The 18,682-nt window shown below is 41.3% G+C and overlaps 1 protein-coding gene across 3 annotated transcripts in view; it reads right to left on the bottom strand.

Moving 5' to 3' along the window:
* adamtsl3 (ADAMTS-like 3) overlaps positions 1–18,682 on the bottom strand; it is a 95,182-nt gene that overhangs the window by 67,861 nt on the left and 8,639 nt on the right. The gene's annotated exons all lie outside the window — the stretch shown is intronic.

The following is an 18,682-nucleotide window of genomic DNA, read 5'->3' as shown; positions in this document are numbered from 1 at the left end:
CAAAGGCAACAATATAGTTTCAACTGGTCTACCATGACACATAATTTGATGGCTTAATTTCATCTGTCCATTGTCTTGACAATAAGAGCAGATTCCAGTGGGTGCAATTATCCCAGAAGATTGACAGATAACAACTCTTAAACATGCTCTACAAAACATCTAGCAGCAAAGGTTGATGTACTATTTAAATTCCTATTTCAAACTACGTTGCTCCGAAGAAAGCATTTCAGTATAATAGGAATGCCAAAAACAAGTGCTTTGTGTCCATTGAAGTTGATGCCAAAAATAGAGACAGACTGCTCCAACTTGCAACAACGTTAGCACGTCGGGGAAATGATTCAAACATCCCTGTCATACTTGTGTAATTGCCGACGAGAGGGAAAGGTTTGACGAATGACGTCCTTGACATCTGGGAGACAGCCAAAGTGGCATTTGAAGGGGGGGTGGAGACCGGGTGGGTGAGCGGGTGCAAGTTGGCACACTTCATCCTCCACATTCCCTTTGTATTAAAGAGACAGATTGGAGGCGCCATTTGAACTCTTTAACACGCCATGGAAGATTTATCTGACACCATGTGTGAGCCCACAACAGGGGTCCCTGTTTCTCTAACTTTATGTCCTGTGTGTATAGAGGTCTGTCCATTTTAATCATGTAGTGTTTACTTTCATTGTCGTTCTACACCTATAGGTTTGCAGTGATGTTTTTTTGTTGTGTTGTGTTGCTCATTTCATTTTGTGTTGTTCACTGTTTTTTGCTTGCATGCACATGTGTGTGCATTCCAGAAACTTCTGTTTGTTTAGAATATTCCAAGCATAGCAGGTCATTCCTATATTGACCCAGACGGCATATAATGTTTGTTTTTGCATTAGGGCTCCCTGTGGGCCTAGCTGACAAACCTTCTGTTCTCTTAGGAAAATCATTAAAGAGCATATTGCAGGTTAAAGACAAAACTTAACTAATCATAGGAAAATACGTTAACAATACTGTTTTTAAAGAAATTCAGAAATTAATAACCCACAGGGTCTCCTGGAGACATTTTAGTACGTTTTCGCACATCTTTGCTCTTTACTTCCGCATTCGGCTGTGACGTAACATAAGGGAGTCCCGCTGAATCCCCGTCTGTTTAACATAGAAAATCATGGATCTGAGTGTCACTCCCGTCAATAAAGAGGAAGAAAATATGTATTTCTTTACATGTAATCGTCCGATGGCTTATTATTATGAACCTGTTAGATGTGATAGAGAGCAGAAACAGGCAGGATTAGAGGAATAACGGCCTCAGGAGAGAAGTGAAGTTGTTGTTGAGGAGAGACCCTGAGCAGGCGTCCTGCTGAGTGACAGGTGTCAGCTCGTGATATATGGGCTAGTGCTGTGTTCACATCAGCATATATAAAGTTTGTAATCACATTCAATCAATTAAAAAACTATTTAGAAGGTGCAAGTGCCGATCATTCACCTTTACATTGTATGGGAGTTGCTCGTAAAAACAAATCTGTACAACGTATTACGGTGCCGCGCTGTGCGTGAGAGAGAGAACCCGATTACACGGCCTGTGCAAATGCAGCACTATGTCTTTATTTTTTATTCCTGATGCAGCCCATTGCTCACGTTGTTATAGAATATACAGTGTATGGTGCAGGATTCTCCTGACGTGAGTTCACAGCGCACGTAATCCACACAAACATGCACAACAGCGCACACACTCCACACTTTAATGTGTGCTTTTGCACATATATTAGGCTTCGACAAAAAGTTTAAAATTTTAATGGGATAGACGTAAAGCTTGTGTTTCGGTTTGTTTCCAAACTGCGCGTTCCGTCTTTCCCCACTGCGCACACACACACACACACACACACACACACACACACACACACACACACACACACACACACACACACACACACACACACACACACACACACACACACACACACACACACACACACACACACACACACACACACACACACACACACACACACACACACACACACACACACACACACACACACACACGCTCTCTTGTAACAGAGTTGGATTTATAATAAATCGTATGACTACATATATGAATACAGACTGTCCGGTGTCTATTACGCACAAACTAGAGAATATAACAGAGGATTCCAGCAGATCAAATCATTAAATGCTTGTCTGCGTATATAATATTTTATGTTAAACACCCAGAGATTTAAATCATTAATAAGGAAACGCTTTTGTGTCTGATGCCGAAATATTCAACGTATCTGTTCGATCGATTCTGAGGTTGTGGGAATAATTCACCAAAAAACACTATGAATAGTCAAGCTACTTACACTATGCACCGAATGTGCGTCGCGCTAATTACAAACTATTGCAGGGAGGCATCCTGTCTGTTCTCACTCACTACCGCGTATCATTACACCTCTTTAATCATGTCATGTTTTAGCCTGTTTTTTGTGCTTTAATTCTTTTGTGCTGCCTTTGTTTGTTTGTAATGTGTTTCATGCTCTCGGTGCAAGACAAGTTCCCCCAGGGGCAATAAAGGCTTCATTCATTCATTCATACACGCATGCATAAAGCCGATCAAAGCAGAGTGACAGAACGCGACTCCCTTATGTTACGTCATATGACGCATTGTTGAAAAAAAGCGAGTTCTAAACAGCTACGCTAAAAACAGCCACTTTCTCCTCTAAATTAGAGCACTTATGTGTTGAAGAACATACAGAAAATTGATGTACTTATTCTACAGCCCTTATCAGACAACATGAAGTGTTAATTTACACTTTTTTTTAACCTGCAATATGCTCTTTAAGCTCCAAAGCAGCAGCAAAGCCAAAAGTAACTTCTCCTTCTTTCTGACACGGTCAGTTCAAGTATACTAAGGCAAAGCGGTTCACCGGATCTGGAAAGATGTGGTACTCAGGGTGTAACTGCGTTGATCTCAACTAAAACACTGAGGCAATTCTCTCCCAAACAAGTTGAGATACCTCTTAACTTGTTGAAACAGTGGTTCGGTCAGAGCAACTTTCGTTTCCATTCCAAATAGATTCCTAAATTAAGAACTGTTCATTGGTATACTCAGCTTAGCCTGAATGTTTGACTTGTTTTAAGTGTTTGGTCTTAAATGCAGTGACTGTAAAGGGAATTAAACATGCAAAATGTGTACACCTTGAACAATGATTATTAATATTTATTAGTAAATGTGTTTTGTTATTTATTTGTACCTAGCATTAGATACTTGACGATGTCCATCACCACTCTCTCATCCCAGATTCCTGTTCTTACTGTCCTCCGTTCTAATACAATGGCATAAAAACCCCTTAAAATAATGGGGGGGGGGCAGTAGAATGAAAAGCCTCTCTGCTCTTCAGGCTGATGGAAACATAAACGTCCGCACTTTCCTTCAAAAACTTTTGTTCTCTTAGAAAAGGGAAGGGAGCTGGATTTTGTGTCCAGGCACTGGTAAACAGATCAACTGAACATCAACCACCCACAATGAGTCGTTGCTGGACAAAGTTGATCTCAACTTCAATACCTTTGTGAGATGGAGTTAATGGACGGAGCTTCAGAGCGTCACAAAGATTAGTTGTCGAAATGGTTCAATAATGTCACCCTCTAGTGGGCTGTAGAACTACGAGTCAGGTGAATGAATGAATTATTAAGGCATGTTTTCCTTGCCAATGTGAATTGGATAAATATTGACCATGTCTACATGCCGAAATGTATCGGTTGCCGCCATGTGATGGCTGGTTTCATATCTGCATATCTTTAAAAGTTGTTGGTGAGTGTATGTACAATATATATAGATGTGTAATATCAAGATGATCTGCTGATGTTCAAAAGAAGCATCAGAATGGAGAAGATGGGATTTAAGTGACTTGAACGTGGCATGGGTTTTTGTGCCAGATGTGCCTTCTGGCAATGGGTTTTGGTTTTACCTTCAGTAACTGCATTTTTAGCACAGGTCATTGGAAATAACATTGCTGGCTGGTTGCTTATGAGAGGTTACCTCCTGACCCCGATTCTGCCTGCTGTTTATGTCGACAAGCCAACGATTGAGTGGCTCGCATCCCCTCTGTGTTGACATTGGTGGTTCCCTTTCAAACAAAATGGATACCTGCTGACAAGCCAGACTTTTGTGAAGAAAAATGAGCAGAGAGCTGGAAAATTACGCTGACAAGCAGGTGAATGTTCATATGAGGGAAATAGAAGACAGAGGAGATACAGTGGTGCGTTTGTCAACCTGGCAGCGCAGATCATATGTACTAAGGTACTGTAGCTGAATATGAGCTACTGAAATGAAACGCACCAAAAAAAAAAAAAAAAAAAAAAAAAAATCAAGGAAAGGTTAATAATTGGATTTGGCTCAGCCAGAACTTCAATGTGTGCTCAGCTATGGGGCTATGTTTGCACAGCTGGAACATGTGCCCAGGGTCATCTCAGTAGGGAGCAGGGTTTGGCACTGCAGGGCACAACTAAAATGCAAGAATCACTGGACTCCTCCCACTGCCCTTCCTTTTCAGAAACAAGCTCGCCAAGTACAGTGAACACTCACAGAGGCATCTACTGACAAATAACAAATTCAGCTAGGGGGAGTAAATACATTTCTTTATCTTTTTTTCCTCTCAACTTTGTGGCAGATTGACCTGGCTCATGTTCTAGCACTGTAATGATGTGAAAAAGACAATCCTTGGTTTCAATCACATTATACCATATCATACATTAGGCACTCATTAACTGAAAAGAAGACTAGATGCAGATGCATTGCTGTCAGAGATGCCAGCACTTCAACAAAGCATGTTTCCTTAATATTTGATTATATAGATATTTCGGTTTGCGCTGCATAATAACTTTGAATCTAGCTTTGGTTAGTGGCAGTTTTAGTGTTGAAGTAACATCCGAAAGTTTGCAACTTGACTTTTTGCCATCATAATCTTTTTCACCCAAAAAAAACTTTTCTGTGCTGATCATATGACAAAATGTCTTTTAACAGAATGAAAGCAGTTTCCCCTTTATTTGGCCAAACTTGACAGGCTAGTTGGCGCAGGCATATAAGCTTCACCCTTCCAGATGAGCAAAACGACTTTAAAAAAAACTTTCCGGCTGTGGCTTCAGTCTTTGTAAGATATGCATTTCTTTCAAAGTGAAGCACAAATCCTTGGTGGTAGGAAACCTTAGACACTCCAAGTAGTGGGACGCTGTCTCTCTGCAGCACTAAAATTTGCCAAAGTTGAGGCCCTGATCTGAGGTTTATTGTCAGGAGGAACAGGTATGACATGAATGTGCGGTGCATCTGTACACTCCGCGCTCTCTCTATCATGCTCGACTTACAGTGCTAACACACACAAAGACAGGGGGGGATATCTCATAAATCATTTGGTTTATCCCTGTCTCTTAAGCACAGTCAGAAGTAGAACAATCTCAAGTTCATACAGTACATTATGAATGTTCATTAAGGAGATGTAGCTACCAGACCCTCAAATCGAAAAAAATCAGAGGGTCCATTAGGTCAAGGCCAATACACAATGACTGAAAAGATATCAGAGCTTCTCATTGAATGGAATAGTATTACACAGCAGAATGAACACTCATCTACTTATGGAAATATAATACCACTCTTCTTATCAAAGAGATTCAGGCCACCTTACTACGTGAATAGCTTTGGTACAGACTATCAAAGAGTTGAAGATAGTTCTTGAAGTGCAAGAGACATTTGAGATGCTAGAACCCAATAGTGGCATCCTCAAACCTATTGTGATGCCCATGAAAGGGTAACTATTTTTTTTCTACATTATAAGAAAGTGGCTTTTAAAAAGGCGCACACCCCTTTTAGTAACTCCTGACAGAATTGACTCGTTCATGCGTCTTGAGTTTCAATCTGATAGCTCCGAAAATTGCTTCTGAAACCAAAACCTTCAAGATGTGGTCCAAGCAGCCTTTCCATTGTTGTTGACGTGTGTAACAGAGATGGCTTCACATTCTGCGGGTTTCAAAGATATACAGGTGACATTGAGAGATCCTGAGTGTAAATCTCAATGTCAGGTGAAACCAATGAAAGCTTAAAAATGCATTATGGCAATCTGGTGCTGCTACCAAACACCGTTGACTGCACTGCAACAAGGCCACGACCTCTCGACAAACTGGACTGCCACAAATCAGCATGCAAGCCAGTCTTATTTTTGTTTGTTCTTCTTGACTGTACTGACATTTATCTCTGCCGCTAGTAGACAATGTAGCATCTCAGCAAAGCTGAGAATTGATCATATCTGAATAAGTTGCATTTGGCACCGTTAATTCTGATACTGATACTGGTGGCCTCCCAAGCTGAACAATGGCCGTTTCAATTACTGATCCCCTTGGAAACTGAACAGCCTGCCCTTGGCCTGGCTCTTTTTTTGTTTCCAAGGATTAGAAAACCAACTGGACCCCAGAGATTACCCTGGTGTCTGCAAACATGATGCCTCGAGCAGGTGGACAGGTAGTGAGCACTATGTTAATCTTTAAGAGTTAGGTGGGCAGGAAGAAGGGAATTATGGGTCACGGAAAGGACAGCAAAATGAAGACGTGCCTGACCGGTGACGACTGTTGCAAGTGACAGCAGTGACACCACCTTAAGTTTACTGTTGATGGAGAGGGAAAATGTGTTGCATTGCTTTATAGGATTTTTATGTTCATTGTAGTTTTAAGATTGTCACACATCCCAGCAGCGCAAGGGTAATGTGATCCCTCCTTTTTTTTTGCCTATGAGGTGGCAAGCGGCCACAGTTTGAACCAGCTGAAGGTGTTGGATGGACAATGACATTATTGATAACATTTTTCTACAACAGGTAAATTAACTAGTGGTCTAAAACATGTGTTTTGCTTTACAACAGGGATAACACAACACACAAAGCATCTTAGCATCTGTAATTTGTTTTGGATAGGTTAATCTTTGGGTCTGCAGAAACATCTGTTTTCCAAACTTTTCTTTTCCTACATATTCTTTTTTGGGCGGCAGTACATCAGTCCGTAGGGACTTGGGTTGGGAACCGGAGGGTCGCCGGTTCGAGTCCCGGTGCGGAGCAAAAATCTGGAAATTGGGCTAGTAGCTGGAGAGCTGCCAGACCACTTGAGCAAGGCACCGAACCCTCCCCCCCTCCTCATTCACAGAATGTAAAAACCTAATTTCCCTTCAGGGATCCATAATGTAGATCTTTTTTCAACATGTTCTGCTTCTATTCTGTTCTTTTCTATCAACAACTGTCATGTTAAGAAGCCATTTACAGCTTGAGACCTCATTTAAAACTCATTCTGATAACATTCTTTTGGAATACTAATGAATGTTTTCTACCTAATGATCATGCAGGTAGTCTAACACTTAATGGTGTGGTATTCTATTGCTCTATTATTTACGTTTTATAAACTACAACTAAGTAGACCTCAGTCAGAACTGCTCTCACTCACATTATACAAAGACACTTTAACAACTTCAAAAAAAGACAGTTTTTTTGTTTTTTTTTAAATTGTCTTTCATTTTTCACTTGTGATTTACTCATGGAAAGATGAATTACCAACACAGCTGACATAGTACTGATGAAGTAAGAGAGGATGGAAGCAGAAAAGGCCAACAGCCCACAGCAACATAATGACAACAGCTGGGTGTGCCTGATATTAATGAGACACAAGTGGTGGATCTGCCCTGATTCACTTGCGTCATCTAGATAACTGGGGCATGCGATGCAAGTTAGGTGAAGATCCAGGACCCGAGCTGGCCTCATTTGTTAAGTAAAAATCCTTGACTCGCACAGCATGATTCCATAGTTTGACCACTGTAACCTTTGCCATGTCAGGCTCTGATTGGCAGTCACACGAGCCAACCTTCATGGGAGTTCTGTTAACCTTTGTTTTTGTGTACGTGATTAGTGGGTTCATTTGCACAGTTAAGTCCACAAACTTAGTGGCCTAGGCTCTACAACAATCTGGATTAGTACAGCGGAAAGAAAAGCAATCCATCCATCGCTCTGGATCATCACACAGACGCAGGGCAATGTACTTCTAAATTTAACACAACAGGTGGAAACTTTTTCTATGCCCTAAAATGTGATTGTTAGGTTAGTTATACTTTATAAATTATTGCACAAACATGGTGTACAAATGTTTCACTCTCTCACTCAATATGTAAATGTGCTTACTGCTGGGCAAACTAAGACCATATTTCTATTTTTCTGTCTTTTCCATGTGCTGTGTCGGTGGAAATCTTCTTGCACTCTGTAGCTCTAATTGACAGTTTCACTCTGCACCACTCTGCAGAGGAAGAGCTGACCTAAAGGGTGGGGTCCCTGCAGGGTGTGCACGCACACCATGGCCTATGCACGTGCATGCATCAGTCGTTACTCTCCCTCTCTGTTCCTTACAAAATGTGACCTGTGAGAAGCAGGAAACCTGGAAGCTGAAATAGGTTAGAGCCAGGAAAAGGGAGAGGCTGTGGATGAACCCCCAAGCCCAGGAGCTGGGCTCAGCAGGAGCCAAATGAGTCAGCCAGTGGGCATGCAAAGGCCAAAGTGTGGAGCTATGATTAAACTGCTAGGAGCGCACAAAGACTAACTCGAGGAAATGAAAAAGGGATTTATGATGTAACCAAATCTTTACGTTGCTTTTTTTGGGTTTTCCTAATCAGCACAAACAAAGGCAGGCATTAATCAGACATGTCAAGAAGATACAAAGAAAAAGACAAAACGATGGAAAGATAGCCATGTAAGTTCACACTCTCATACTTTCTCTAAGAATGGCTCGAAAGATAGTTACAAGTTGGAGCAAGAATCACCTACGGTTGCATTACAGACACACATGGATGAACAGATTTTAAAGCAGACAAGTGAGACAGTTTTGGCACACATTGTTGAAAATGAACCTACATCCTCTGTATATGCCTGACACACCTGCACACCCAAGCATATCCAGTTACTGAACAGCTGGCACTGCATACAAACATTAACTTTATACCTCTGCAATACATAATTTTATTCCTTCACCTTTTAAGCTGCTTAACTACTTAAAAGAACAGCTCCACCCTATTATATTGCAACACTTGGGTAACTGTGTCCCGATATTACAGTGGTCTGTAAACCTAAATGTTTTCTTAGCGTTGCCCAATTCTCCATCTGTTGAATTATTTAGTGGTCTACAAGCTCAGTCTGGTTTTAAGGAAAATATTCGCCCCTGCAAAAATATTTGTTGTCAGCATAGATTAAGCCATGACAATTACAACCACATAATGTAATATTAGCACAGGGCGAGTGAGCATCATCTCACAAGAGGTGAGGGACTGGCATTTTGTTAGCGTTGGGCAAACGCAATAAATTCCACAGCTGTTATTGAAAAAGGCTTGTTGCCAGTTACATTAAGGTCGAACTATAATGTGCTCAGACAAAATGCTGCGCTGATTGATCGACCAACTGTCGAGAATTTGGCCTCTGATAGATATATTGTGCTCTGTGGAAAAATTAACTTGCTCGTTTTTTTTTTTACAGATTTATTCCAGTTGCAGTACCGATGTTGTTTAAAGAGGGTTTTATGCCTTCTCTGCTGGATACATGAGCTGGGTATTTGTCTCGATATTTAAAATCTCTGCGCAGTCTCACGAGTCTTTGTGGTAGTTCAAAGAAAAGGGGCTCAAAAGTTGTCAAGATTCAACGGGTATGTAAACTGACTAGGGAGAACCCAGTCAGGATTATTTCTTAAAGACGACTCAACACATGAATTAGACTGTGCAGACATAGAAATCATACTCTATGGATCTAAATGTAATTGTAGGGTAAGATAAAATCTGACACTCCTCTTTCGCCATGAAAACAGTTTATTTCAGGATTTTCAGTCAGGATTTAGAGTCCACCATCGCACTGAGACTGCACTGGTTACAGTTACAAAATAACTGCTGCTAGCTTTAAACAGAGGGCTTCTCACTCTGCTGGTCTTGTTCGATCTCAGTGCTGAATTTGACACAAAGGAGCATCGCATCCTATTAGATAGAACAGATCAACTACTTGGCCTTACAGGAACTACTGCTGGTTTAAGCTGGTTTCAATCCTATTCATCAGATCTATCTCTTTCTTTTTTGCACGTTGATGACCAAAGTAAACAACGGAGCTCCACAAGGTTTAGTACTTGGACCTGTTCTCTTCAACTCAGACATGTTTCCTCGAGCGAATATCATGAGGAAACACTTCATAAATGTTCATTGTTATGCACTGACAAATAAAGATGATCCTGGAAGTAAATTGTTTCTCTTTTTATAATCATCTTGCTCTGTGTCTTCCCTTTTTTCTGTCCTCATCCAACCCCTAAAAAATATTTGTTATGGTTGTGCATATTTGGCACAGATGGAGGTTTCCTCTGATCATGTAATGATTTGCCCGTAATGATTACTCGCTGATGTGACGATGGAGCAGTTTATACCTATCCTGCAACAGTATTAGAACCAGGTGCATGCCTGCAGCGCCCCGTTGTCAGTCAACATCAGCTTTGCACTTGACTCGTCCTGACACACACAAATATCTTTCATCAGCTTACCTTTGTCTCAACTGATGCACTAAGAAAGAAAAAAACACACACACATGGTCAGTCATTGTAATCATACAGTTTGCCATTGTTTGTTAAAACCTCCACCAGATTAAGAAAGTTTCAAAGGTTGGCTTTGTGGATACTTTAGTTACTCCATGTTATCTTTGAAACAGGGGTGCACCCCCCCCCCACAGGAAGAAAATTATGCTTCACAACTCGTACTTTAAGTTATTTTTTCTTTAAGAGTACTGGATATGTTTCAAGCCTGGCATAAAACATTTTAAAATACTTTAACCATTGTTTTTTCATTATGTAACCTTAATCTCTAAAGTAAACTGTGACTGTCCAGTGAGGAAAAAAATCCTTGTACTTTCATCCTTTTTCTTTAGCTATGGCCAGTTCATTTCATCCAGCCCTTTCGTGCATCTTATACTGACAGACGACACTGATGTACATGTTGAGAGAATATGTCCAGAACTGTAACAAGAACAGCTAACATGGTGAAAGGCAAGCACTAGTTGCTTTCACCTTCCCTGCACCCTGCTCTCAGCTTGTCCACAGTCTGTCTGCCTGTCAGTACATCCATCTCTCAGCATTGAGCTTAAATGATCTGAACAGTCGTGTGTAAGGATCTCTCAAGCCGAGCCGAGTCCTCGGTATCTTTCATACCAACTAGGTGGCTTCACAGGCCACCTGGGTCACCACAATCCAAACTATTCCAGCTATGAAGCAAATCACACCGAGATGAGAGAAGAAACTGTGCTGATAACACACAAAAAAACAGCCTCTTTTTTTTCTTTTTTTTTTAAAAGCATTACGTTGCGCTGATGTGAGGGTGGAGTAATGAAGAATGAGTGACATGCTCAATGTCAAATGTGCACTTTTCCAGGTCATGGATGCCAAATATGCATACCTGTCATCAGGGAGGCGGGAGGGTGAGGTGCAGGGGTGAGGGAGGGGGTGCTGAGAGGATTCGGACTACACAGATTCTTACAAGCTGCTTTCATACAAGGCTGCATTTTTGCCCACAGTGCATGTCCCCTCCCTATGTGAGATCAGAGCAAGACAACAGGGTGGATGATGTCATCGCACAGAGGTATGCTGGGACGGAATTCCACAGTGGCACTTAAAATGCAACACTCCAGTGAGACAAAGCCTATCAGCCAAAACAACAGTGGCCTGTGGAGGCATTTGTCTAAGAGGAGTAATTATTTTAAGAGGTCAACCTTCAATCACTGCAAGTTACAAGCCTGAGCATGCCTCATTTTGTGAGCATAAATATTCAAATAAAGGTTATTTAAAGTTCACAGTAAAGTTCACTCTTGGTTTCAAATCTGCTCCAAAGTTGTGCTACCAGGTCACCAAACAAAAAATGTCAAGTTAAAAAAAAGAATTTAAAAATAGCACACAATAATACAAGTACAACTTTGAGCAAACATTGTGTCTTAATAGCAGATTCTTGACACGTTTTGTTCGTACTGTTAGAAATCCACTGTGTGCTCACAAGCACTATAAAGCTGCCTTTATTTCCCATGACCTCCATCCCACCACCTCAACCCTTCACACTAATACAAATAACATAAAAACACACTTAAGATTCACTTTAAACTTCTCACACACACACACACACACACACACACACACACAAACACACACACCAGGACCACACATATCTCTCATGCAGGGGAGACCTACGCCTCTTCACAGGGGCCAACAAGTCTGTGCTGCTGCTACTATATCTGTGCTCTGTCATACAGTAGCTTCCCCCCCCCCCCCCCCCCCCCCCCGTGTGTGTGTGTGTGTGTGTTCCACTGAGGGTACAGTGGCCTGGGTAATCCCAGTTAGAAGCCTTGGAATGGTCCCATGGTTACACCACACACACACAGTAGTCACAAGACTACAGACACAAACTCACAGACTGAACTCAGGTACAATTGTGGACTTGGGTTAAATGGCATACTGTGTGTATGTATGTATGTATATATATATATATGTATTGTTATTACATTTTACCAAGTGTAAAAAATAAGCTGCATATTGACAGGCAAAAGATTTTTAAGAATTCAAAAATGATGCTTATGTGGGCTGTCAAGAATCCTTCCACTTTGTACATTTTAAGTTATAAATGTGAAGCTTAGTGCAAAACTTAAATAAATTGAGGGGATATTTTTACTATGACACACCATTGCTTCTAAGAATCACTTGTGCATACATGGCCCTTGCTCATTAATTATCAGCCATATAAAGCATGACAAATGCAATCTTTCAACAGACTTTTAACAGTGTGGATACAGTTTATTCAATCAAGTAACAGATTTGATGTTTCTTCCACAACTGTTTTTTTCTACACATGTCTGGAAATGTAGACAGACTCGGGAAAAAACAAAAGCACGCACAAAGAGCCACACGTCCTTTTTATTCATGCATTATTACAAGCTCATCATTCTGCTTCTGTGGGCGTACGTGAAGTAATCCTAATAGCACATCATTTGTAACGGGGCCTCCAATGTTAAGTCATGGAGGCCTCGGCGTTTACTCAAAGCACATGTGGCCACGGCTGGGGAAGCAGATGTGAGAAAGCATCATGAGCCTTGCAAACATTTGCTACAAGCAGCCATGAAGACCCTGTCACACGGCAGCCCCGCAGACCACCAATCAATCATGTTTCCACTGGATTTAGCTGTCCGTCCTTATGTTCCCCTCACATGTGACCTTTCTCACACTCATGTGCAACCTCCTTTTTTTTTTCCCCTTTTCCAAAAGGGTGAGCGATAACTGGACTTGTATTTGTTTTTCATGTCTGTCAACCAGTCAGCCGATTTGGCATTGCTACATCTCCTTTTTCTCCAAGAAGTTGAATATTTATGTTTTAGTTATTGGAGTGGCTTCTTCGTACGTTACTCCTGCTTGGAAATGTGCTCCCTGTGCATGCTTTCACTTCCCCTCAGTCAATATTGCTCTCTTTTCCCATTTATACATAAATATTTGAGTCTTTGTGTTCACATCAAGAACACTCCATTAATATCTTACGCTTCCTGTCCATGACTAATCTTATTCAGTTTGATCGTTTTTCACCTGAGACATCTGGAAAAAATCTTTCATCTGTGTGTTATTTATTCATATCCACACATCAATACCTTGAAAATTGTCATGAAAATGTTCTGTTATCATTTTTCAGCATATGTCGAAAATCCTGTTCGTCTCTCTGCCACATTCTTGACCTTTTTGCATCTCTATTATTAAAGATGGAGGATCTTTCTTTCCTTCTCTCTGTAGTGCCTGACCTGGCTTCTTCTCCCCTGACAATCCTCCCCAGCACTGTTACATTACACACACCAACTACCTGCCTTCCCCTCTAATTAGGCGTCACAAGAGGAGCCCGATGCTTCTTCTCCCCTCTTGTTAGCACCACTCCCCGACACTCCCGCTGCAATCCCACCCTGGGACAGATCTGAGGTCAAGGCCGGGGCAGAACGGAACAAACCAGACAGATCTCGCAAATGTGCTCAAGCTGAAGCAGAGCTGCTCGGCTGCAAGGATCTAGTGCATCTGTGATTGGCTGTGTGTAAAGAAAATGTGCTAGCCAGATGATGCACGGAGGGCCCTGGCTGCTGCAAATGAAGTCTGAAGCCGGCATCCAGGAACACACAACAGGATAAAACAACAACTCTCAATCACGCTGATGGAGGGGGACGAAGGCTCGCTGCATATGGAGCCCAACATGTTTCATCAGAGGAACAGGATGCCAGAGGCTCGCCTTTCAAGCTCTAAGGCTATGACAAATAAACCTTGTGAAAAAGGAAGAAATAGATTCACGAGGGGCTCCAGAGGAAGCAGAGAGGGGACGCAGGGCAGCCACCTGCAAAATCACAATAGAGCTGACTATCTGGAATGGGTGTGGGAGCTTCAGAGGCCAACAACTCGGCTTAACTGGACACAAAAAGTCCCTCTGCTATAATGTTGCCATCTGCTGGAAGCTCTGTATCAATGCTAGACAGCAGCTTGACAGAAAATCTAAGTTTTGCAGTATGTGTGTGAAATTAAATATGTCCCATTCCCTAAAGTCTTAACTAAAACCACAAAACTCATTAAGCTTTTTGATTTACAGGTCTGAACAACATTCCCTTCTAATACATTTTCACATAATACTGCAACATGACTCCAGCGACTGTTTAAGCAGTTAGTATCTGCATGTTATTAAAACCTGGCATTGACTGATTAAAAGGCAGACAACATGTTTAAGTTCCAAGATTTTGAACGGGAAATGGTAGAAGCAAGATTCTCTGTTCCACATCTTTTACAAATTTTCACACAGCTTGGTTCTTTAATCAAATCCTTGTGGTTAAGGGTCAATCTGAAAGAAAACCTAATCTAACTTGACAGCATGCTCATCTATGTTTGCTAAAGATTTAAAGCTATCGCCAGGTGGTGTTAGCTTAGCTTAATAAACAGAATAGAAGTAGAGTGAAACAGCTAGCTTGGCTCCGTTCAAGGACGAAACCACCAAAAAGCTACTGAATTAAGCCCTCTAAATCTCTCTTTTCAACACAGTATGTCTGGTTTGTTTTATACAAACAAGAAATTCACGTCGGAAAAACACTGGAAAGAGCCAGGCAAGTGTTTTCCCCAATGTTTTTAGTCTTAAGCTGAGCACTACTAATACTTAGCATGCAGAAGTAAATGTGAACATTTAGCTGATTTATTTCAAAATCAGGCTTTAGTGTATAAGAAAGATGCACTTCACTGGAAGAAATGGTACTGTCATCTTAAGGATTTTTGACATAGGCTAAAGAAATGTTTGACAAAAAACACAAACCACAATCAAGCTCATCGTCCTGAACTAACAGCTCGGTCTACTTAAGATGTCTTCTTTGGTCAGGCAAGTTTTGTCAAACCTCCGATAGTCTGTTTTGTCATATTTCCACATTAGCTTCTTTGTGCTGGATTGGAAAAGAACAAGAATAATTGGAGATGATCACTAAATCGACGCCTCGCTAATTGTTTACTTAAAATACGGTGGAAACTGACGTTTTTTTATGGGATTCAACATCAAGCAGAGGCTGCCATTTCATGTTCAGGTCTGCAGGACTTTTCCTTTGGTGGCACACTGAGAATGTAGTGAAGCTGCTTCCTTTGGCGCCACTCAGTTGGGATGGATGCCTAAGGTTTTGAATTGCAGGACTGGACGAGCAGCATCCCCAAACACCTGAGTAGAACCCATCGGAAACAGTGCTACCGCGCCAGGAACACAATGAATACTGGATGAAAGTGAAAGAGTTTGTGGGTATGTTGGCAAACTTTGCAAAGATGAGTACCAGTGAATTCTGGCCTTAGTTTTAGAGTTGCGTAGAGTATATACACTTTAGCACTTTCACACTAAGCAACCCCGAGTCTCACTCAAAGATTAAGCCCAGATGGGAACAATATGACTATGAAGGCTTTTGCAGCATAACTGAAAACACCCGCCTATGTTAATGCACTCCAAAAACTAGCTCAATCCATCCATCACTGGCCAGATGTTCTCTGAAGCCCTTTCCTTTACTCCTCAAGTGGGACCAATCCCTCTCAAAATTAATTCACTTCCCATTCCACTTGTGCCACAACAAAGCGTGCATCACATGAAAGCTAATTGAAAGGTCTCTGGTCTTTTAAAAGGAGCAATCAGGTCCAGCAGTGTGCTTGTGGAACAAGAGATGTTGTTGTTGACGGGGCGGTCACTTGGGACCATTTGCATGCCGTGACCCCCCCCTTAATCCTGCCATTAGACCCCAAAGCTTCCCCATCCTGAGGACTTCAATGCACTCAACTCTGTAAGACTCCGAGAAGGACCATTTCCTTAAATAAACACCGAAATCTGTTGCTTTTCAGGCTAATTTCCTTTTGAATTCCAGCTGAGGAATTAGACGGAAGGCATGTGGTAATGTGAATGTGGCAGCCATACAATGTCAGCGTCGAGCTGCTTACGTAAAGCCATCTCATGTCAGAGACTGTGGACCAAGTTGTTTACAAGTCATGGCCAAAATTAAAGTAATTAAAGCCATACAGAGACACATATCCTAGGTACAGTTTACTGCATTTGGCTTGCAGGAATGAAATATGATGGTTTTACCTCGTACATTAAATCTGAACATATAGACAACACAAGCAAAGTTTATACCTAGTCAGCCACACATCACTATCCAAAATTAGATTTTGTGACCTTTTCATTAAGTTAACTTTAGTGCATGAAGCTAACACTTGTGTGTCTCTTCTTCCCACTAGTGCAAAGGCATTTTATGTGACACTGTAGTTAGCCGTCATGGTAAATGTGTAAATATTTACGAACGCTAACTTGAAATAGCATTGTGTTTTTAGATGAGCTCACCTAGACTAGCCCTGTATCTTTCCATTAGCTCACATAAAAGTATCCTTGTGTCTTTGTTAACCAACATAAACCAGAAAACGGTTCAAAAACGTGTTATTGGAGACATTTTCTGTTTGGAGACAATTCTGAGCAATAGCAACAGCAGCCCAGAAAAGTTAAAGGGCCTGTCCTGTATGCATAAGTACTATTCTATGGAAAAGTAAATCAAATAAAAGTTCCAGCTCTCTTATTAACAGTTAAATGTTTCGCTTGCTGTGTCTCTTTGCCTTCAAAAATGCAACAAAAAAAAGATTTTCTCAAAAGGACCTTAAAAAGGCACATAGGGCCAGTGCAATGTTAGGCAAATAGAGACAAAAGCATTGAAAAAGGATTTGCTTTGCTCTGTCGCTCTAGCAGGTGCCAAATCATTATTTACGGGCACTGGCCTTGGTGCTCCAGGAGCTGCTTCAATGTCTTTTAAGGGTACATCCTCCTGTGCTTATACTTACAAATCCCTTAGCAAACCAAAAGCACATAAAAAATGTTTCTGAAAGGTTTTTCTTTGTTGCACAAATCTAGGGAATAGAGTGAGATCCACAAGACCCTCCAAGAATCACTTGAGGTATGCCTTTATGTCACCCACAAAGGAAGGTCTATTCCTATGAGGTTAGGAGCCACAGGCCATTTGGCCCACACACGCAAATCGCACAACTTCTAAAAGCCATATTCACAAATATAGAGTCCCATTCTTTAGTTGAAGAGAAATGCAGAGACTTTGACCCTAAAAGCAGCGATGAAAAGAAAAGGCCACTGCATAGCAGAAACCCCCGGAAAGGAGCACTTGTTGATCCCGTGTCTCTGAAGCAAAGCACTCGGTCATTCTTGGTGTGTGTGAACAGTTAAATGTCCAGCGCTGACTCACGCTTGCACAGATGGGTAAGCTTGTCATGTGCCAACTGCAAAAATAAACTTACTGAGTCATTGTTAAGTCTCCCTATTTGACAGACACACTGAACAATCAAAATACCACTTATTGTCACACAGAAGTCGATGTTGGGGCACATTGTGTTCAAATGATGCACTTTAGTCACGCAGTTACATTGAATAAAAAAAACTTCCACTAACAAGATCATGTTACAAACATCTTAAAATTACAGATTTATCCAAAATTCAAGGATTTATCTGAAGAAAATCATAAAAACAAAATCATCACCTTGCCAGTTTTCTTACTAGTGCTCATGTGCAAAGGTAGTCCATAGTTGTGATGTTTCATGATTTTCTTCCTAATATTTTAACTGTACAATGTTTAGTTCAGCATTTGGATAGTGGCCTGGAAAGTGTTGCAAAGCCTCCTGCGCTTCTCTGACACACATGCCATGATTACAGCGCACATTTTCAGCTTAGCTACTTGGGGGCCAGGATGTTTTAAAGCCCAAATCACCTTGAACTGCTATTAGCACCTGTCGTGGTCATTTACACACGCTGACAGTGGCATCCCGCCCCTCTGTGTGAGACCTGGAATCTGTCTGCAGGCCAAACAACTGCTTTGTGTTCCACTTTAAAACTCATGCTCAGCTCTTCTTGTACCGCTCTGAAGCATGTGTCAGCTTTTACACAACTCAGCCTGCAAGAATGATGCATGACAGACCTTGAAGGTGACAACATGTAAAGGTATTGAACTTATTTTAGAGGTTTGTTCAATGCAGGACTTATAAGCTTTGACCTATCAGGTGATGACCTGGTCCTCTTTTTAATTCCAGGTTTAAAATGTCAAGGTAGAGGGAAGTTACGTAACCTTCAGCCTTCACATCAAATTCCTTT

This window comes from Symphodus melops (assembly GCF_947650265.1).
Source record: "Symphodus melops genome assembly, chromosome: 20".
Lineage (NCBI taxonomy): Eukaryota > Metazoa > Chordata > Actinopteri > Labriformes > Labridae > Symphodus > Symphodus melops.
The sequence above is the reverse complement of the archived record's forward strand: the minus strand, read 5'-3'. Positions and strand labels throughout refer to the sequence as shown.